Source organism: Callospermophilus lateralis, chromosome 1 (assembly GCF_048772815.1).
Source record: "Callospermophilus lateralis isolate mCalLat2 chromosome 1, mCalLat2.hap1, whole genome shotgun sequence".
Taxonomy (NCBI): Eukaryota; Metazoa; Chordata; class Mammalia; order Rodentia; family Sciuridae; genus Callospermophilus; species Callospermophilus lateralis.
Window position 1 is genome coordinate 119,595,384 of NC_135305.1, and position 22,972 is coordinate 119,618,355.

At 33.3% G+C, this 22,972-nt stretch overlaps 1 pseudogene; it reads left to right on the plus strand.

Moving 5' to 3' along the window:
* The first annotated feature begins 1,579 nt into the window (after window positions 1–1,579).
* Window positions 1,580–2,038, plus strand: LOC143401917 (dnaJ homolog subfamily C member 24 pseudogene; annotated as a pseudogene).
* Window positions 2,039–22,972: the final 20,934 nt, after the last annotated feature.

Consider the following 22,972-nt stretch of genomic DNA (forward strand, 5'->3'; position numbering starts at 1 on the left):
GCTTGTTGTATAATATTGTTTATGACAACAAAGGAGGAATGTTTATGGTATAAAATTAAATAACAAATAAAAAATGCTTTATCTGTTTATGTAGTGTGGTTCCTTTTTAGTCTGAAACAAATATGTATGTGTGTGTTTGTGTGTGTCTATATTGATTCAATAAATGAGAAAAAAAATAACCAAAAAATACACCACAGTATGATTTGTCTCTGGGTATCGGATTTTAGATGATTACATTTATTTTCTAGAATTGTATGTTTTATAATATTTTCTATAAAACACATTATATTAATAATATTTTGTTATAAATATGCCAATTCTATTTAAAGTCCAAAAGCAAATTAAATAATGTAGTCAAATGTTGACAAAGTACAAAAAGAAAAGCAAATTTCACAACACAAAACTTAGCAATTAAAATTTTAAAAAATATTTGCTATTATAAAGTATAAGAAACATAAAGATTATATAGACAAGCAACAACATTTAAGTACACAAACATAATGGGGCTGGGATGTAAACAAGCAACAACATTTAAGTATACAAACACAATGGGGCTGGGGTTGAGGCTCAGTGGTAGAGCACTCGTGTAGCACGTGCAGGACACTAGGTTCGATCCTCAGAACCACAAAATTAAATTAAAGATATTGTGTCCAACTAAAACCAAAATAAAATGTGTGTGCTTTTGTGTGTATGTGTATGTGTGTGTGTGTGTGTGTGTGTGTGTGTATGTATACACACACACAAATACAAATATGAGACCTGGCCAGAAGAAGAATCGTGGACTGTGGATTGTAAATCTGCATAGACTTAAAAAAAAAGAGCCAGACATGGCTCCTCTCTTAGCACTAATAAGACTTGGATGAATTATTTATTAAATTGAATCTAGCTCCAAGTCTACCTCTTATAGGTTTCTCTCATGGATAACCAAATTTTCTGGCAAGAAAAGAGTAATAAATCAAAAGTCCATCCACCTCATTTGTTTAAACCTACCTAGTCTTTTGGTTCAAGTATTATGTGAAAATATTTATCCTCTAGGACTTTCAGAAACTGGCTGTCCTCATCCTAGTCCCTCTCATGGCAGTTCCGTTGGTCCGGAACTCCATCCAAATGGGTCCTATAGCTGCCAAACACCATCCCCAAGAAAACAAAAATTGTAAAAACAATCACTTTATATTTGAAGCCAAAGACTTAGATGGACAATTTCTGATTCCTCAACACTAATGGCCACTCCAGAAACTGTAGATCAAGTGATAGGATATCAAAAGCAGCAGTGTAATTATGTTATACCCATAATCTCATTAAGATGCACTAAACTTTCATAGTGTACTTCATCAAAACCCCTTCTCGAAGATTATTTGTTTCAAATGACAGACATAACACATAAATAAGCACTTTTATTTTGGGTGGCGCTGGGGATTGAACCCAGGGCCTTATGCACTCTATCAACTGAGCTATATCAGGAGCCCCAGTAAGCACTTTTTCTTAAGATGAAAAGATATGTCCTTTAGCTGGCAGGAAGCAGGCCTCCTTGGCTGTGTGAAGTTGGCGGATGTGAGAAGCCCCACTTCTTGTTTAATGGATGATGGCATTTGAGCAGTTACCAAAAAAGGATTGGTACAGCATTCTGGGGGCAGACCGGTCTGCAGATGTGTCAGACCTAAAACGAAAGTATCAGAAGCTCATACTGATGTATCATCCAGATAAACAAAGTACAGATGTGCCAGCAGGAAAAGTGGAGGAATGTATACAGAAGTTCATCAGAATTGATCAGGCATGGAAAATTCTAGGGAATGAAGAGACAAAAAAAGAGTATGACCTGCAGTGGCATGAAGATGAGCTAAGAAATTTGGGCCCAGTAGATGCTCAAGTATATCTTGAAGAAATGTCTTGGAACGAAGATGATCATTCTTTTTTTCTGAGTTGCCAATGTAGTGGAAAATACAGTGTTTCCAAGGATGAAGCAGGAGAAGTTAACCTGATTTCTTATGATACATGTTCACTAATTATAGAACTACTTCATTATAGCTTAAATTGTTGACTACTATCGAAATATTTCAACTGTATATTCAGACATGATGAAGAGAGGCCATTCGAGCATTAAGGAAATAGATTTTTTTCTTCCCTATTATTTGCAAAGAAATGATAAGATTATCAAGCAGAGACCACCTTTAAAAAGATTAATGTAGTTATTTATATATGTACTTATAAACTATATTTACAAGTTGCCATAAAAAGGACTTGAGTTATATTTTCTGGATTCCCATCTTAAAACTTTTGTTTTCTCCTTGATAAAACATAAGAATTCTTTTTCTTAATATAAATATGTCTCTTTTTGGGAAATATTGTCATCATATTCCTTTATATTTACAAAGTGTCTAACTGATAAAGTTCCTAATAGGTTACAGTTATAGGCCTGTTTTATACCTATCTCAAATTCTAGTGTATTATACTTAAATTAGAATCTATGTGAACAATATGTGATCCCAGTTCTCCCATAATGAAGGCTGAAAACAAAGAATAAAAAATGTGAAGTGACAACTAGAAAAATAGATTTGGAATAAGACTTGGCTCCAGTCCTGGCTTTCTAGTTCTAAAATTTATAAACCTCACCGTCTTCAACTTTAAGTATAATTTAGGATATGGAAGCTTCAAAAAATAGTCTGAAATTGGTACATCCCTTTTCTTTTTGTTTCAGGGTGTTAAGGTTTGGTGTTAATTGCCATATTTGTGAATAAGGAACCATTTTATTGCTGGTATGATGGACTTTTTTATAAAGTGTTATTGCCTAGAATAGCCGTAAATGTCATATTCTTAAAGATGTATTTTTCTATACATTTAATATTCTTGTACAGTCTAAATCAGAACTCATTTAAAGAACTCGATAGAATCTCTTATGGGATCACTGAAACTTTTTTAGTTAACTTCAAATGAGTGAGTCAAGCATATAACTTAGCAGCTTTTTACTTAGATGAACTCCTGATGTTGCAGATTGAACTTATAAATAAGAATAATTACTATTCTGACTTACTATAGCTAAAGTGTAAGACACTTTCAAGAAGAGTAGATTATTTTCACTTTATTTATATAAGACAAAAAATTTGCAAGTGAGGTATAGTTATTCAGGTCCCCCTGCAAATATTTTATATATAACATAAAATTTAGATGGAACACTGATCTTGGTTCATACTTATTTTTACACAAATATTTTGAACAAGAGTTTGCAGAATGGATTGCTTTTCTTTACATTTAACAAATAACTAAAACTAAACAGCAAATAGTTTATTGGTTAAGTACATGGTTTCAACTGCAGTAATAAATTCACTTGAACAGGAAACAATAATCAAGTCAAAAGAATAAATGCTTGCTAATCATCAGAAAATCTGTGGCCATTTGGCATGTCTCGTACAAATCCAAAATTACTAAGAGGCCAGATCTGTAAAACCAAAATGCGATTAAAGAAAATTAATAAAAGTGATGTTATATCATCAAAAAAAAGATATGTCCTTTAAGAGGATTGTGAAGTCATTTTTTATAACTAATCAAAGTTTGTGAATGATCCATCTGTATTTACAATTTCTACCCCCAGGAACCCCTTAACCCAGCTTCTTTCAATATTGTGGCAAGGATGACCTGCTAATTCATGATCAGATTTGATGTCCTAAGCAGAAAGGAAACTTCTAGCCACAAAGTCCAATCAATTTAGAACTGAATGTTGATATGGCTATGATTCCATCTTTGACCCTGAAAAGTAGCCTCAGATGTAAATAAATCAAGAATATAAATAGTCTGGTGGCCTGGACACACATTTGGTTTTTGTAATAGAGCAGATGAGTTTAAATTTTTGCTAAATAATCATTGAATTACATTTTTATGACACGTTTTTCCAGGGTTCCATTCCATTGATCAGGATTAACAAACATCAAAAACTCAGTCATCTAAACTCACACTGAGAGTCTCTCTCTCCACCCCCAATTGTGGCCCTTGCAAAAGATTATTTATTTTAACAGAAAATGTCATGTAATATATGGATACTGGGTTGCTAACCCAGGGTTACGTTAAACAAAACTTTGTTTCCATAATTTAAATATATTTTTGTATTTTGATATTCTCTTCTCTCCTCTCAATTTTTATTAACACAAGTAGCATGTCTTGGCTTCATTACCCTTCGAAATGCCCTGAACTTCCTCTCCTCTATAGTATAAACGTGCATGGCTTTTCAAGGTCAAGAGGCTGACAGATATCAGGAGAACATATTCCATTAAAAAAAAAAAAAAAACAGGAAAAAATATCCATCACAGTCCTTCAAAAATTTGAAGAGCAGTTTGACTTAGTAAGGTCCTGTTTCTGGTTTCCAAGAACAAATCCAATTTAGCTCAGTCTCTAGTGGCAAATAGTCATGTAATTGAACATAATTTGTCACAATTGGTCATTCTACCTCAAAAGCAATTTAGGATTGAGCTAGTGTAAACATGTAAAAAGCTCTTGCCACATAGTTTAGCTAACAATAGAAAAGATGTACCATGACAACCTGCATAATAATATTTGTCTCTATATCTTCATTTCTGTTGAATATTTCCATTGCCAAATCATCACCATTTGCATAAAGTTTTGATTACTGTCTCTAAGAAGTAATATTCACATTTAACTCTGCAGGGGCACATTTTTGAAACTCAGCACTTACATAGCATCTTTCACCTGAAGATTTTTTTCCAAAGAGTTTGAAACTTTCTGATGATGGAGAAAACAAAGCAAAGAGAAACATATTTATCTTATTTTTGACAAGTTAATTCCCTTAGCATTGTGTCATTTGACTACATAAATCTCTTGACTCTGACATTCCTAAACATAATAAACAGAGTACATAGAAATGAAAGATAGACACACTAAAGTATTTCTTGATAAGAGAAAAAAGTAGACCATGACATTTAATATATAGTTGTTATCTTTCACTAAAGTAAAAATCCCCTGAACAAGGATAATAGACTCAACAATATTGAGTGCATTATCAGAAATCATTAAATGTTAAGAAAAAACAACAATAAGACTAATTATCCTAATTATCAGGTCCTAGGTCATCTTCACAACATGACTTTCTGCAATAGCAATACTTGAAATTCATAACTTAATGATACATCTACAATAACATGGTATAAATAATAGTAAAAATAGTAACAATGCATCCCTGTTCCTTAAGTTACGCCAATGTACCAGACTGAAGGTGGCACACCTTGCAAATATTCGATTTATAAACACAACCCTAAACACAATCCAATCAGACCGGTGCTATTATTTGTTGGGATTGATTGATGAGACTGTGGGATATAGAGAGAAATTAAAAAGATTCAAACTCACCTGAGTTTGCCTCTGATTACAAACATTTAGCTCTTAAACTTTATTCTGCCTAAAAGTATTAAGCAATAATCATTCAGGAAATCTATATTAATATTAAAAGAATTTTAAACGAATTAAATTTTAAAATATTTTAAAAAGTTAAAGCTTCTAAAAGTTTTTGCATATACTCTTAACTAAAAAGTTAATATTATTTTCTCAAAATGCATATATAATCCATTTTGTATTTCCCTTCTGCCTTAATATTCTATAGATCATGTTTATTTAACCAGGCAATATTACTTCTTTTTCAGCCAGCAAAAACTTAGCTTTGCTAATTTAGTAGAAAGTTTTCATAAAGGTGGATAAGGTCTGAGATTTTGTATGACATTAATATAATACTTAAGGATGTCTTCTGTAGCACAATATGCAAAAAAGCATATAATGTATATTACTCTGAATAACCCGATATTCTGAGGATACATCTTCATGCCATTACAGACAAATAAAAGCAGGCAATATGTAAAATAAAATGAACAAGGGGACTATCTTAGAGAACCATTTATAACCTTTTCCTTATATTTCCTAGCTTGGAAATCCTCTATCTTTACATATTTTATCTGGTCAATAGGTAAGACATCAAGTGCAGAGCAGGAACATATTGGATAAATTTGATAATCATTGTATTTTATGAGGTACCAATTCTCTTCTCTATTGGAATATCCACTATTTTGCCTCAATGTAATAAAATGATAATATTTGACTATAGCTCTAAATGCATCTCAGAATAGGTTAATTCCATACCTTTCATAAGCACCAGGAAAATTAAAATTGTAAACTCCATTAAGCTAGAATTGGTCAATTGTTTTATCCATAGAGCTATTAATAACATATGGGAAATACTACAGAATTCTACACTGCTGCACATTTAACACTAAGAAGTTAATGTAGTTCTTTAGAACCATCATGAAACTGTAAATTACAAAACATTACATATACAAGGCAGAATTTTTATGTTTGGCTATTTACAATAAAGCATTATTTTTTTAAAAGAGAGAGAGAATTTTTTAATATTTATTTTTTAGCTTTCAGTGGACACAACATCTTTATTTTATTTTTATGTGGTGCTGAATATAGAACCCAGCGCCCCATGCATACCAGGCGAGCGCGCTACTGCTTGAGCCACATCCCCAGCCCAATAAAGCATTATTTTAAACATCAATTTTAAAATGTAAGAATTTAGTTCCCGTAGATGATATCAAGTTAAAGGCACTAGAATTACAAGACAATAGAATGGGCAAGGGGGAAAAAAAAAGCTGCTTTGGGCCTCTCTATAAATTTGTTCCTTCCCACCTTCCTTCTGTATTAAGATTATTAGGTTTACAATAGAGCATCAGGAAAGTGACCATACGCGCTGGTGTCCTTGGAACAATCCTGATTTATATTAATTATGTGTAAAAAGATAGAAATACTTTCCTTCATATGACTTGGAAGATAAATTATACAGGTACTCTGGGTAACACCAGTTCAAGGTCTGATGGATTATAGATTCCTTATACCCTAAATTCCTGATACTCATAAATTTCTCTTTTATAGCTTCTAACCCTTTATCTCTGTCTGCTATGGCTAATTGAGTTCTTCTTAAAGTATCTGAAGTAAAGGACCAGTACTTTTTTTCCAATTCATTGTTTATAATATTTTTATAATATAATGAGATAGATCATTAGAAAAAAGTAGAATAAAAAAGAGAAAAGACAAGCTTCAGTTTTTTCATCTTAGGTTCAACAACCTGAAATGATTCTGTCTCCCAGCAACTTGGGAGGCTAAGACAGGAGGATCATGAATTCAAGGCTTGCCTCAGCAACTTAGTGAGGCCCTGTCTCAAAATAAAAAGGGCTAGGGAGGCAGCTTAGTGGTTAAATACCCCTGAATTAAATCCCTGATACTAAAATAAAACAAAACTATTCTGTCCACTTCTTATAAAATAGTCTAAATGCTGGCTATCAGGGTCTACTTATCTCTTCTCAGTCTGGTAACAATTCATAGAAATACACTGGCCCACAGACTACATCTAAATAAGTACTAGTGTAGTCTATTTCCTCAAACTTATCTTCCAATTGGCTAACTCCATCCAGATATGTATCAAATATACTTCAAATATAACCATGTAGTTTCATTAATTACATTATTTTTAGAATTTCCATATTGCTTTTTAAAAATCCCCCTGTTCTTGACTTATGATTTAATTCCTTCCTTCATTTCTCTGAACACTCTCAATTAACTTAAATTCTTTAATATTTTCTACTATGCTGACTGGTCCTCATTTGATTCATACTTCAGACCCTGAGCTCTTCTTCATCCGAAATTGATTTCCCTCGAGGTCCCTTTTGTGGTTTAGATTATAGAAGCTGTTTACAAAGGATGACTCTGACATTTCTACAAGCCATTTATCCTTAGGGTCTGTGCACATGTCTAACTGTCCCCTCCTTTATTCTGGTTCCTGAATATTTCCTGATACAATTTTATGTGCTCAACTTTTTCAAAATTTTAATTTGTTTGATGTTTATTCTTACAATTATCATTTCATTCTGCTAAATTGCAGAATAGGTTGTAAATATTCTGTTATTGATCATTTAAATGTTTAACTAATAAATATTAATGTACTGAATAAAGACATCTTCAAGAGTAACAAGAATAGCATTATGAAGAAAAGCTAGTGTAAAGGATTGTAGAGAACTTAAATTTATACTGTTAAACAAATGTCTGACAAACAGTGACTTCAAGTGTGTAATCAGTACCTATGATTGATTTTTACTGTGAAGATCATATCCCCAAATAGTAAATTTTTGACAGTTCCAAAATAAGTAATAAGTACCACATTTGGGGTACAAAATAAATACAAAAACATGAAGTTGGATTGGGGTAAAAAAAATAAAGAAAAATATTAGAGGTATTCAAGTACCTATTTGTAAGGTATGATAAAGAAATTTTCTCCCAGATAGGGTGATCTTTGGATAGAAAATGTTTCATCCATATCTAATTGTTCTGAATGGGATTACATCATACTAAAAAGCGTTTGCAAAGAAAACAAAAACAGATTGAAGCGAAAATCTTCAATGGGATAACATATCTGCTAACTATATATCTGATGAAGAATAAATATCCAAAATATATAAGGAACTCAATAGCACAAAATCAAAAATTGGGGGCCTGAGAAAATAGCTCAGGGTTAAAATGATTATCTAACATGTGCCATGCCCAGAGATTAATTCCCAGTCCTGCAAAAAGCAAAACATTCAAAAAGCTTGATTAGACAATAGGAAAAATACCTGAATATATATTTCTCAAAAGAATGCCTGCAAATGGCCAACAAGCATATAATAAAGAAATGCTCAATATCACTAATCCTTAGGAAAATGCAAATTAAAACGATTTAAGTTATCATATAATAGCAATTAGTATGGAGAGATAACAAATGTTAGTGAGGGTGTGGAGAAGTGGGTCCCTGCACACTGTTGATGGGAATGTAATAAGTAGAACCATTGTGGAAAATACTATGGAAGTTCCTCAAAATAAAAATATAAATGGAAGTAGCAAATGATCCAGCAATTTCACTACAGTGTATATATCCAAAGGAAATGAAACCAGTATGTCAAAAGACAATTGTACACCCGTACTAATTACGATATTATTCACAATAGTCAAGATATGGAACCATCCTAAGGGTTCTTCATTGAATGAGTGGCTAAAGAAAATGTGGTTCATAATGGCAGAGAAAGAATGAAATCCTGTGGTTAAGCCTGGAGAACAGTATATCAACTAAAATGAGCCATGTCCAGATAAATACTGCGTGATCTCACTCATATGTACTATCAAAAAAGGTTTATCTCATATAAGTTGAGAGTAGAATGATGGTTACAGAGGATAAGGTGGTTATTGAAGAGGCATAGGTCAAATGATACAAAAAAGCCACTTAGATATGGAAATAAATTTAAAATATTTATTATACAACATGGCGACTACAGTTAATAATATATTTTTGGAAAATGCTGAGAGTGGAAAACGTGTTCTTACCACAAAAATAACAGCTATATGCCGTAATACATATGTTAATTAGCTAGATTTAGTCTTTCATAGTATATCTACTTCAAAAAAAATTGTACTGTACATGGTAAACACATAGAATTTTACTTGCCAATCTCTTAAATTTTTTTTTAAAAAATCTACTTATCCTTAAAATTCTGATAATGCCAATTTATAGTCATTTTTTGGTCAAAATACAGTAGTTCTTTATCCTAATGTTTTGATGGCCTGTTTTCATGCTGCTACACCTTCTGTTAATATATTAATCCTTTCTGGATAAGTGTGGGAACTTTAGAGTTGTATCATCCTGATAAATGTTAAAATTTATCTTTATCATCTTTCTCAAAATCCTCTATTAGAAAGCTATTTTTATCATGGAGAGATTCTCCTGGTTATTCTAATTTTGTGCTTCAGTGGAACTTCCAACATAAATTCTACTTCCTTGGGACATGGTGACTTCTTTACATGTTATTACCTGGTAATAAAGGTGTACTCTGGAGCAGATGTGAAGGCTTGGATTTTAGTTCCATGTGTACTTCTGTTAAGTTGTATAACTTTGGAGAAGTCACTCCAACTGCTGAAAGTGAGTTTTCAAATGTGTAGGAAGAGAGAAATGGACTAAAATTGTTTTATTCTTCTACATTTCTAAAACTTTATATTTTCAAAGACCTTTAGCTATTTATTTATTATTCATTACATTTTATTTTCATAAGATGCTAACAAGGTTTTTTGTTACATGGTTAACATATAAACCTGTGCTATTTTTGCAACATTCTCTCTTAAATATGTAATTAGATTTCATTCACTCACTCTATCTTTCTCATTGATGCAGAAAGCAGGATTTGTTTATTGTGGAACAATATTACTCTAATTTTGGTGATTTAGATTAAACAATGATTCATATTCCCAAGTTTTCTGTTTACACATTTTAGTTTCATATGATAAAAACTCAAAGATATAATTCCTTATACAAGATAGAGGTTCACTTCTATACTGCATGTTTTAAAATCTATGTATAGCAGTTTTATGCATCACAAATAATCCAACTTCCCTTATCTGTGGATTCTACTATCCCTCTAATTGTAAAGACCAAAGGAAAATATTCACTCCTTTAATTTGGTCTTTCAACCCTCAGAAAGAAAAGCATTTTCATTTAAAAAAAATGGTTTCCTGTAAACTGTTACTTAAATATGGAGATTTGATTGGACTCAGGAAAACATTTTTAGCAGGGAAATTTCATAGGTGAGGTTGCATGTTCACATTATATCACATCAGGAGGCACATAATGTCAGGTTGTTCCTTATTAGTGACACGGGAGAGACCATTTAGTTAAATAATGGCAACTCTCTATCATATGGTACAGTGCTCTCTTGCAGTTAATAGTGGATCTGAATACTTGTGCTTTGACACCATGCTGATGTGCCCCTGATTCCTACAACTTTTTACCTCATGATGATGGTCTTCTTTGATGATTCTTGCCTAATAGTTATTATACTGAGTTTCACAATATGTTATTTGCCTGATTCTCTTATCTCTCTCTCATTTATTAACCAGCATTCTCCTATAAAAACAAGATCCTCTTGCACAATCAGATGTTCCATGGTGTGGATAGTACATTCAAAGTACCATATATTTTATGTACATTTTGAAATCTACCTTTTTCCAAAGTATAAAATACCTATTCAATAACAAAATGTAGAAACTATTTTAGATGTTGTTGTTTGAAGGATATAATTCAGCCCACCATCATAATCTAGTTTAATAAATTTGTGCTTTACTGAATAAACTTTATAAATCTATTAGAAAGAACTTTCAGTGGATTACCCTCATGTTTTATCTGTCTTGTCCTAGAGCAAACCAGGACTGGAAGTTCCAGCTCATCCTTTTGCTTAATGCTTCACCTGTGTGAGGTTGCTCCAACATACCCGTAAGCTGCAGTAGAAGTGCTTCTCTTTCTACTTATCACAGAATAAATTGGAAGAAAACCTTCAAAACTCAAAAATGTTGCTGAGTGGGCAGGGCCAGCCTCCAGCTGAAATAAGAATTTTAGGCTTTTCACCTGTTACAATTATTTATGGTCTAAAAATAGATCACAGATAACTTTTTTTTTGCATTTTATATAAAATCTAAACATTCAAATGAAAAAAAAAATCATGCCCTCACCTGGATTCTTAATCACAATCTCATGATGTTATTTCTCTAAGTATGTTCATTGTTCTTATCAGATAATATTATCAGCATATTATAGACAATATTCATACTCACTGTACTTTATATTATTCCTAAAACACTGAGCCTAGAGTCTATAAATAAATATATTTATAAACTTATTAAATCTATTCCATATATTTATTATTTAATTTTCAACTAATTTTTTTCAGCTTAATTTTTTAAATGCATATATCAAAGAAAATGCTGGTCATGCCTAAGTATTAAAGGTTATTTTTTTCTTAACACACATGATGCCTTTACCAAAATTTATAGCATATCACAGTTAATTAAATAAAACTCTCATTAAATTTCTATTAAGCCAAGGAACTGAACAGACACTTCTCAGAAGATAATATACAATCAATCAACAAATATATAAAATAATGTTCAACATCTCTAGCTATTAGAGAAATGAAGATCAAAACTACTCTAAGATTTCATCTCAATCCAGTCAGAATGGCAGCTATTAAGAATACAAACAACAATAAATGTTGGCAAGGATGTGGGGGGGAAAGGCACACTCATACATTGTTGGTGGGACTGCAAATTGGTGCAGCCAATCTGGAAAGCAGTAGGGGATTCCTTAGAAAACTTCTAATGGAACCACCATTTGACTCAGCTATCACACTCCTCAGTTTATACCCGAAGGACTTCAAAACAGCATACTACAGAACACAGCTACATCAATGTTTATAGCAGCACAATTCACAATAGCTAAATTGTGGAACCAACCCAAATACCCTTAAGCAGATGAATGGATAGAGAAACTTTGGTATATATACACAATAGAATATTACTCAGCATTAAAAGAGAATAAAATCATGGCATTTACAGGTAAATGGATGGAGTTGGAGAATATAAAGCTAAGTGAAGTAAGCCAATCCTAAAAAACCAAAGGCTGAATGTTTTCTTTGATATGAGGATGCTGACTCATAATGACAATGTGGGGGAAGCATGGAAGAAATGGAGGAACTTTAGATCGGCAAAAGTCGGGGAGGGAAGGGAGGGAGCATAGGGATGGGAAAGAAGGTTGAATGAGTTAGACATTATTACCCTAAGTACATATATGAAGACATGAATGGTGTGAAAATATTTAGTGTACAATCAGTGACTCGAAAAATTGTGCTGTATATGTGTAATATGAAATTAATTGCATATTTCCGTCATATATAATAAATTAAAATAAATCAATAATTTAATTTAAAAATCCCTATTAAGTAACTAATATTGAGTCAGGACTTAGAATGGATGACGTATAACATACTAATTTTGCATAGTCTGGTGGAGGACAGTGTATACAGCAACTAAACGTCATTTGATATAGCTATTACTCCTTGAGAATGCTATATGATACTAGGATATAAATTATTTCTTCTTAAGCAGGGGAAACTGAAGAGCCATGGAAGATTCATAAAAGTGATTTTAAGCCAATGCCAGACTTTAAATGAAGGATCACAATAATATTTTTAAAATATTCTTCTAATGTTAACATAGACAATGATCAGGTATTGAGTACAGAGGACAAAGAGGCGTACAATTAAAAGCCTACTACAATAAAGCAGAGACAAATGCTAATGAAGACTAGAAACAGGAATGCTGTAAGTATCTACAAAAATATCCTAAGAGCAAGAAAATAGAACTACTAGAGAACATCAAAATGCATTACACAAATTATTTTTGAAAGGAAAACTGCCTAAGTTTTAGAATATCTGAAGCATCTCTACATAAGGAACATTAACCATATGGGCACATGGGAACTGTCGCAGAGTTACATGGAAGAGTAGTAGGGAACTCACGTCTAGAACTAGAGGTACGTAGGTTAAATTTTACAGAGGCCATTTCCTGGGTATGTTAATGTGCCCAAGGTACTTAACTTTCCTTTGAATTTTCTCCCCCAAAAGTAGAGAGATAATACTTTTAACACAGATAGTTTAAAAAGATGATGGCAGGTATATATTAAGTATTTAATAAAACTTACCTATTAATACATCAGAAGTAGTGTTGGTCTATTATGAGGCAGCCTGTTTGGTGGACTTTTTACCTAACATAGGCATTCTTATAATGTAGTTCTAACACCAGGAGTATCCCAGAGTTTTCATCCCATGTATAACTGCCTGAATGTGCTCAGATTTTTAAACTGAAACAAAGACTATGAAGTCCTATACTGTAACTAAGTACAAATAAATTAGTCATTTCATTGTATCATTCTAAAATATTCAAATCTTATATGTCAGGAGACTTAAAAAGAATGTTTCTATTTCTAGTGCTTTTACATTTCATTGAAACAGAAATTCAGTTTTTGTTCTAAAATGGACTTTAATTTAAAAATGGTAAATATTATACCTTGTTACGATTAACATACTAAAAAATATACTTTAATATTCTTTCTCTTAAAGGTTTCACCCTCATCAATGCAGAGGAACATGCTACCACACAATGTCATATTTTTTTATATAGGTAATTTTCTACAATAATAAATAATAAGAATTACTAACTGCATTATGCTAAGAGAAAAACCAGGACCTCTTCAATCTAAAAATAAAATTTAGAACTTTCAAAAACTATTTTTCTTTGAAAATTAAAATGTTCCTGTTAAACACTAAGAACAATAAAGTAACTTCATCTTTCAGAAATTTCTGGATCACTAGATCTAATGAGAGAATGGTCAGAGTTCTCATTGATATGAATAGTTTCTAGTCCTACTCTGGTGAATTCTGTAAAGTGAACAATTATATTTTATTATTTTCATCTGAATCTTGAACATAAAGGAGCATGGGATCATTGTCTTATTTTGTTTATTTGATTGACAAAAGCAAAGGTCATCTGTTTTGCTTGTTACCCAGAGTATATAAATAACTCACAACCTCAGTGCTCATAGAACCAAAGACAAGGAGCTCTCTTACCTGATCCAGGGAAGAGATGAGTGTGATCTCTTCCAGAACAATTAGTGACACAACCCCGGAGGTGCCAGTCAAGATTTCTTTCTTCTTGGGGATACTATTTCTGTTCATATATACATGAATTTCTCATCTTCAGCCTATAACTAACAATAACAATTTTATTGGAAATTCATGTAAAAAAATCTACAATTTGTTGTCCTTTTTTAATCAGATACTCAAATGCACTGATATCTCATGCAGAATAATTTATTTAAATGCACAACATTTCCTCATAAAGATGAGGGAACTGGGCCTCAGTGTGACAAATGCATAATTCCAAATGAAGTCTATCTAAAGCCAAAATTTGTGCTCTACCAACCATGTGGCAAAAGATTATAAGGACACTTGACCACATAATAGAGAAAAGGTGTTTGGTTTTTGGTTTTGGTTATTTTATTTTATTGTTACTATAATCTAATAGGATTTGTCCTAATATCTCTCCTACTTGTAGCTTGCTAGATTATAAACTTAATGTGCAGCAAACACATTCAGTCTCTCCCCTATCTGGCTTAGAAATAGAAACCTGTGATAATCCTTCATTAGTAAAGAATTACCAGAAACATGTATGACATTGATGGATTTTAAGCACTTTAAAAAAATAGATAATACTTTCTATAACTCAGGTCTATCTAAGCTCTTATCAGATGAATATACCAAGAGGTAATATATATTATCAGATGACAACCATTTTCCTGGAAACATGCTTTGCAATAATTTCACATTTCTTTCTTTGTAACAGTGCTTTGGAGAACAAGATCTAGTAGAGCTCAAATAATTTTGAAATGTGGATAATGGAGGAAAATATGTAATGTATTTCAAACAAATGTATGGATTTCAATCTGTTAGAAAATTAATCCAACAAACTGTAATACTATATGAGAACAATAAATACTTATATTGAATTTGTTCAAGCTGAGTTAAAGTCTATGCCTGAACAACCTCATACTATACTTGCTGCATATACTTTATTTCTGAATTCCCTTGGTTCTTATGACTTTCCAGTAATTAAAACCAATGAAAACCATTTGCATTCATTCTAAGACTCAAACAACAAAAAAGACTCTGTCAACTATTTGCAGCCAATAGAGCTCCAGTGAAAAACTGCCCCTTTTGATATACATAATCTTAGTCAGCCAGTTCACAGTAACTTGCAAAATGAATTACAGGTTGAAAAGAAAACTTTAGAATAAAGCAGAGCTGAAAAATCACTAAAGGTTATTAGCACATGAAATAGTTATGGTTCATAAACAAATTTAAAATTTGATAGATATATTATTAAGCAAAAATGCATTTATAGACTTCATTTTAATATATATTGCTGTATGTATAGTGTAAATAAAGCTTTATGTTTTATAGAGTGTTGTGTTAATCAACCTTTCACTGCTGTGAACAAAATACCTGACAACAACTTAGAGGAAGCAAAGCCATTTAGGTTCACTGTTTTAGAAGTTCAGTCCATATTTAGCCAAATCCATTGCTTCAGGCCCAAGATCAAGCAGAATATCATGATGAAAGGGTGTGGTAGAGGAGTGTCACTCAACTCACTGCAGCCAGAATGCAGAGAGGAGGAGGAGAAAGGGGAAGAGGAGAAGAGGGTCATAGGAAGAATGAATTCTTCCAGGACACACTCCTTGGGACCCACCTCCTTCAACTATGTCCCACATACCTATAGTTACTATATAGTTAGTCCATTCAGACTAGGATGGACTGGTTAGAGTAGAGCTTTCATAATCTAATCACTTCACCTCTGAATACTTTTGCATTAACACAGGAGCTTTTGGAAGACATCTAATACCCTAACTGTCACATTCCACCCCTCAATCTCCAAATCTCATGTCCATCCAACAGTGCAAATGCATTTAACTCATTTTCAAGAGTCCCCATTGTCTTCAACACTCTAGCCTAGCCCCAAATTCCAAGTTCAAAGTCTCTTTGAGATTCAAGGCAAACCCTTGGCTGTGAACCCCTATAAAGATCAAAAGCAAGTTACATATATCCAATATACAGTGGCACAGAGTAAATATTCCCATTTCAAAAGGGAGAAATAGGGCATAAAAGAAGGGATAAGATCAAATAGGGCCAAAACCCAGTTAAACAAATAGGTCTTATAACTCTGCATAGAGCATTTAGGATACCTGGTGGCAATATGTGGTCTCCAAAATGCTTGGGTCATTCTGGTTGCAGTGCTTTTGATTTCTCTCTCTCTTAGCCTGATTCTGTCTGCAGCCAATAGCTTTTCTTGGCAGTCAGTCCACGTTACTGTTGAGTTTTTGACATGTGCATTGGGTTGATCTAAGTGTATTACCTGCATGGAGTAGCTATAACTTGGGACGAAACTGATATAATAAAACAGGAGTTAGATACGTGGTTCAGAAGGCAGGGCTTCCAGCCAGCAGCAAAACTATGAACAAGAAGCAAAGACAAGATTTTGTCTTGTGAGAAAAACAGCAAGGACATCAAAATGATGTGAGTGCAGGAGGTGTGTTGAGGAAGATAGAAAAAAGACTATATAGAAGGAATAGGGCAAAAGTATAGAAAACCTTGAGGGTCCAAAAAAATGCAATTTGGACTTCAGATATGGTCAGCATGCATTGATGACTAGGCATAATAGGCTGATCAAACACTATTGTAGAATTTAACCTGGCAAGGCCTTATGAGGAATTTAAGCACTTCACAAAGACCAAATATTTGATAAATGTTTTTTAATTGGTTGAGGGAGGCCAAATCTTGGTACAGTGATTATCTGAGGATATAACTAAGGAACCTTCTAGGTTTGCCTTTTGTTTCAAAAGGAGCAGTGTAAACCCCAAGTTCAGTCAATTGTTTGTTCTCAAAATCGTTCCAATAAGAATTTTATGACCAGGGAATTGTTCATTATCTTCTTAGCCCTTGACTTCTCAACAGGGCTGCCTTCTAGATACAAGTGATGAGGAAGTAAATACTGGTGAAGCCTCTAGCCAGTGGTGAAAAATGTGTCAATATTTTTAGCACAGGATATCCCAGCCCCAGACATCTGCAGAATTAGGTTTGAGCACTGGAATTTTATTTATTCCTCTTTCTAGATTATGTGGACTGTTCAAACTTGATTGTTGAAAGTGAATACAACTAATAGTATGCTTTTCTGAGACACACATTAATTATAATAAACCAAAATAGAATTAAGTGGCAATACAAAGATTTGCACAATTGAAATCAAGCCAAATTTCTGAAGAAGTCTTTATAGTGTCCCAGTGTGGCCATTTCTGCAAACAAGGCCCAGACAAAACAACCTCTGCAATCTTATTGATTAGGTGGCAATCTGACCAACACCACTTAAGGAAAGACTTCCCATGATTTTTTTTTTTTTAATAAAAGCATGATTTGTACTGCTGCTTTCACATTCCTATCACCCAAAATGCCCCTGGCAGATACTGCAGCAGAGAGCAATGAGTAGGTCCCCAAATCCTCTATCAGCAGGAGACACAGAGAAGAGTCTGAGATTGATGGTCTTGGTGCCTTTGACACCACCAGGAACCAAGAGACCTGAAACCCATGGGATGGGTGTAGTCAGCAACAGCCTGTCACCCAGTCAAACACAGCAAGTCTCAAGCAGGCAACAAGCAAGCAGCTGGATGAGGAAGGTATTTGAGGGGAGGAAAGAAAAGAGGGAGGATGCAAAATTAAGTTTTGAAATGGATCAAGAATGTCTAATTTATAGTTAACAGCTGGTTTCAGACTTTCACGTGAGCAATATAAGTTTCCCTGGCTTCTGGGGAAGATTTACTTTCCTAGAACCATGGGCAAGTGTGTCTGAGCACAGGGAGAAGAAAGGCCTCCTGCCTCTCTGGCTCAGGCCAGGTGGGTAAGCATTGCTGTAAGCCCTAGCACCACAGGAAGTGAGTCTGTGATTGAGTGTCTCTGAGTTTGATAGCATGAGAAACAGAGACCTGAAACCACAATGCCAGATACAGGCAGTGAAAATAAACAAAATAAGGAAAGAATTCAAGAGGCATTGTGAAAAGAAAGAGGAAAACAGTGTTGAGAAAGGACATATCCATGAAGTCAGATTCATGATCAAGCACAGCTTTGAATGTCTGCTGTGCTCTCACACCAGCAAGAAACTTGAGGAAGGATCATGTTCGTGAGTGTGTCATAGAATCCACAGGCTGGCCCAAATCTCAAGAGATGTAAGTTGCTAAGTGTTAGCTATTTTTATTCAAATGATTTAGGGAAAATACCAAATGCCATCTCAAAAACCTATTCTTCTTTAGAGAGCCAGTAACTGTCCTTTCTCTTGTTTCAGGCCAAATATGAAGTGCAAAACGCATCATGCTCTTCTTGAGTGAGCACTGAGGGGAAATGATTATAGCTATGACAAAACATCTGCCAAAAGCATTTTGGAACATGTAAAATTCGCTACAAGTATTATTATCATCATTACTTTCCTTGGTGCTTGATGATAACATAAAATACCCTGATTTTTTTCAAAGAGGTCAAAAGAGAAAAACCTACTTCAAGCATTATGCACACCTGAGACCTCTGAGAAACAGAAATAAAAGAGGAAACTTGTATCATCATGCATGATGGAAAGGGGACAACATTTCTCTCTTCTTAGCCAAGGATTTGGATCAGAGGGAGCATCTGGGTCAGTTTCACAAACAAGTTGAACCCCAAACAATGGCCTTGAGTAAAAATTAACAGTGCTTTATGCAGGAATGTTGCCCCTAATCTCCACCCACTGTGTACCTGGAGTTCAGGGCAGCAGATAAACTCTCCCTGGGATGGGCAGAAACAAAGAATGAACTAAATATGCCTTCATCAGAGGACTATAACAATGAAAGGTAAAAAATAAGAATGCATGCCTACCTGTTTTATTCCAAGGGGTGAAGTACTCAGAATGCTTGCTTTTCAAATGAACCCAGGACCCTGTTCATAGAGCACTTGAGTTCCTAGACAAATTAGTTCCTGAAACAATTTTACTGTTTACTCAAATTCAACTCATTTCTAGCTTTACATTCCCCTAAGTGACAATTGAAAATATAACAGGTGTGTGAGGAAGGTTGCTCATAAATGGTATATTAGGAAAGAAAAGTGAGAAACTGAAGTGATAGAATACTGAATACATGCAGCATCTATGTGGCAGGTACCAAAAGTTCATTGAAGGTCTTAGCTTCCTCTCTTCTAAGTTAAGGTTTCCTAAGGACATAAGAGAATAAGAATTTTGAGCTCTGTGGAAGAATATACAGATAGTTGTTTTTTTTTTTTTTTTTTTTTTTCAGCAGAGGAGATAAATTGAGTCCTTTGAATTTACAGAGCACCATGAACTCTTAGACAGAGATGCAGAACAGAGAGTACAGCATAAAGGAGTTCCTTGCTACTTATTGGTTATGTCTGAGTCGGTGTTTTGGCTTTCTCATAATAATGCTGGCATTTACCAACCTCCAGAATGTAGAAAAACAATATATCTGGGAACTTTCTTTGGAATAAAAATGAAATTAGAACAACTACAACATGATCAGTAATTAGCATGTGCTATACTTTTTTAGATAGACAACACACATCCTCTTAATTAACAATTTATTTTCTTATTTTATTAATTTTAATTAGGCTTCATATTGGAGTTCATTTTGATATATTATATATGCATGGGATAAAATTTGCTCCAATTCATTCCCCCATACTTTCCTTTTCCTTTTCCCTCTTCTCCTTCCTCACCCATTCTTTTTTTCTACTTTACTGATCTTTTTTTTTTTTTTTTTCTTTTGTCCCCTGCCCCTCATGTTGATGTGGCTTCCACATGAGATAAAACATTCAACCTTTGACTCTCTGGGGCTGGTTTATTTCATTCTTTTTCTTTTTTTTCAGTTCCATCCACTTACCAGCAAATGCTATAATTTCATTCTTCTTTATGGCTGAATAAAGCTCCATTGTGTATATATACTACGTTTTCTTAGTCCATTCCTTTGTGGATAGGCACCTAGGCTGGTTGCATAGCTTGGCTATTGTGAATTGTGCTGCTATAAACTTTGATATATTTGTGTTACTATAATATTTATTTTTTATAAAAACTATGGTTATGTTTTTTTTTTTTTTTTTTTTTTTTTTCCATTGGGAAAACACCAAGGAGTGGGATAGCTGGGTTATATGGTGGTTCTATTCTTAGTTTTTCGAAAAATGTCCATACTGCTTTCCAGATGGTTATACCAATTTGCAGTCCCACTGACAATGTTCAGGTGTACATTTTTCACCAACCTTTATTATTTGTATTCTTGACAAATGCCATTCTGACTGTAGTGAGATGAACTCTCAATGTAGTTTTGATTTGTGTATTCCTGAGGGATAAAGATGTTGAACACTGTTTTTCATATATTCATTGGCTATTTGTGTTTCTTCTTTTAAGAAGTGTCTTTTTGTTTAGTTGTTTTATCCATTTGTTCATTGTGTTTTCTTTTTGTTTTGGTATTAAGTTGTTGTTTTTCTTTATACATTCTAAACATTAATCCCCTGAGGAACTGGTGGCAAGATCTCCCACTCTGTAAATCTCTCTTTATGCTCTTGTTTCCTTTGTTTCTTCAGAGCTTTTTAATTTGACAGCAGTTTATTTTCAAAGTTACTCTGGGAGATAACTGTTAGTATTCCCATGTTATTCATGATGAAATTAATATATAAGATCTTGTCAAGATCTCAGGTGAAAGGATTTAAATCAGAATCCTTCTCACTCAAAAACTATAATTATATTCCATTGTCTAAAAACAAACAGTTCAAGAATTGAAATCAATAAAACCTCAGCAAACAGAGAAATAAAACTAGTATTTGTTGGTTTGCTAAGTGATTCTATTTTTAATTAAAGTTGCTAATTTTTAATTTTTGAAATTTTTGGTACTTGTCCAAATGACCACTGTACTCATTTCAAAGTCTAGGAACATTAAAAATTAATGTGTTTAGGTGAGTCACTGTGTTCAAAAAGAAAGGTGTCATTATTTTGTCCTTTTTGCCAAAATAGTCCTCCTGGGGGACCATTCTTAATAACAGATTCTCCTGTAGAATGAGTGCAACTTTAAGAAACGCATGTGGAGCATAGAGGTGCAAAGCTGATTCACTTTACTCCAAACCTAAGAAAGGATTATCTTGCCTGAAGCCCACATCTGTGGGATCTTCTATAATTGCAAAGGATAGATGAATCTGTCCAAATGGGTAGCCTCTTTTCTGAGTTTCTGACTTAATTGCCCCATGAAAAGGTTATGCCCATTTTTGTGATCACTGAGGAATACTTACTGCTTGATATCTCTCCAGAAGTGCCAAATTGTACTTTTAAAAGCTGACAAGGAAAGACAAAATTCAATGTTGCTGACATATATCCAACGAGAGGGAAATATGCAGAGAACTTCATGTTATAAAAGACAAATATGTTAATTTTAGAAATTCAGAAAATGCACTCAAGTGCAAAATAGAAAATGACTCATCAAAAAATCTTTTTTTTTGCTCTATTTTCTTGCTATATTCCAAAGACTTACTTTGATCCATTTCATTAAAGTCTTTATTTTTTAATATATATATATTTTAATTAAAATTAAATTATGTTTTAAGTTATAATTATAAAATATATATCCTGAATATATCTATTATCACTTGATGTTTAAGTAATATCCCATTATTTAATTATGAAATGTTAGATGTTAGTGACATATATATCATGTTTGTTAACATAACTCAGTCATTCCTTTTGAATAGAGGGATAATAAACATTTTTGTATAAGTCTTTTAATACATCACTATTATTTTCCCAGAACAGCTTCTGAAACTCATATATTGAAATTAATGGGCCAAAGTGGTATGTAATTTAAGTAATTCTTGATACATATTGATGAAATACTTAAAGTTGCACCATGTTATTTATATTTCTAAATTGCCATTTCTTTTCCCTCTCATAAAATCATCAGCCTTTGAATACTAAGCTTTTTCCTAAGAAATAAAATAGTTCTGTAACATATTAATTTCTATTTAGACTACTCATTTAATTGGCTTCATGGAAAGAGTCTCAGAAATGTTTGCCATAACTTAACTTGAAAGCAAGTTGTTTGTCTTCATGAAGTATTTTCTAGCACAGAGTTGACTGCAGTGTAGGTATTCAATAAATATTTAATATCAAACGCAATGAATAATCATCTTATTCCGTAGAACCTGAATTTAAATTGCCAGCCAATGCGTGTTTTATAAATAACATTAACCTGTATATGCATTTCATTAGCTTATCAACTACCCCATGAAGCAAACTAAGGTTCATTCAAGTTCCAGAAATGGCTTGAACTCATAACTAGGTAATGATGACATTGAATCTGAACTCCCAGTTGTTTCAAAGGGTTTCTTCTATGCCATAGCAAAGAGTAACAGCTCAGGATTGGAGGGTGGGGGGAGTTATATATGCCACAAAT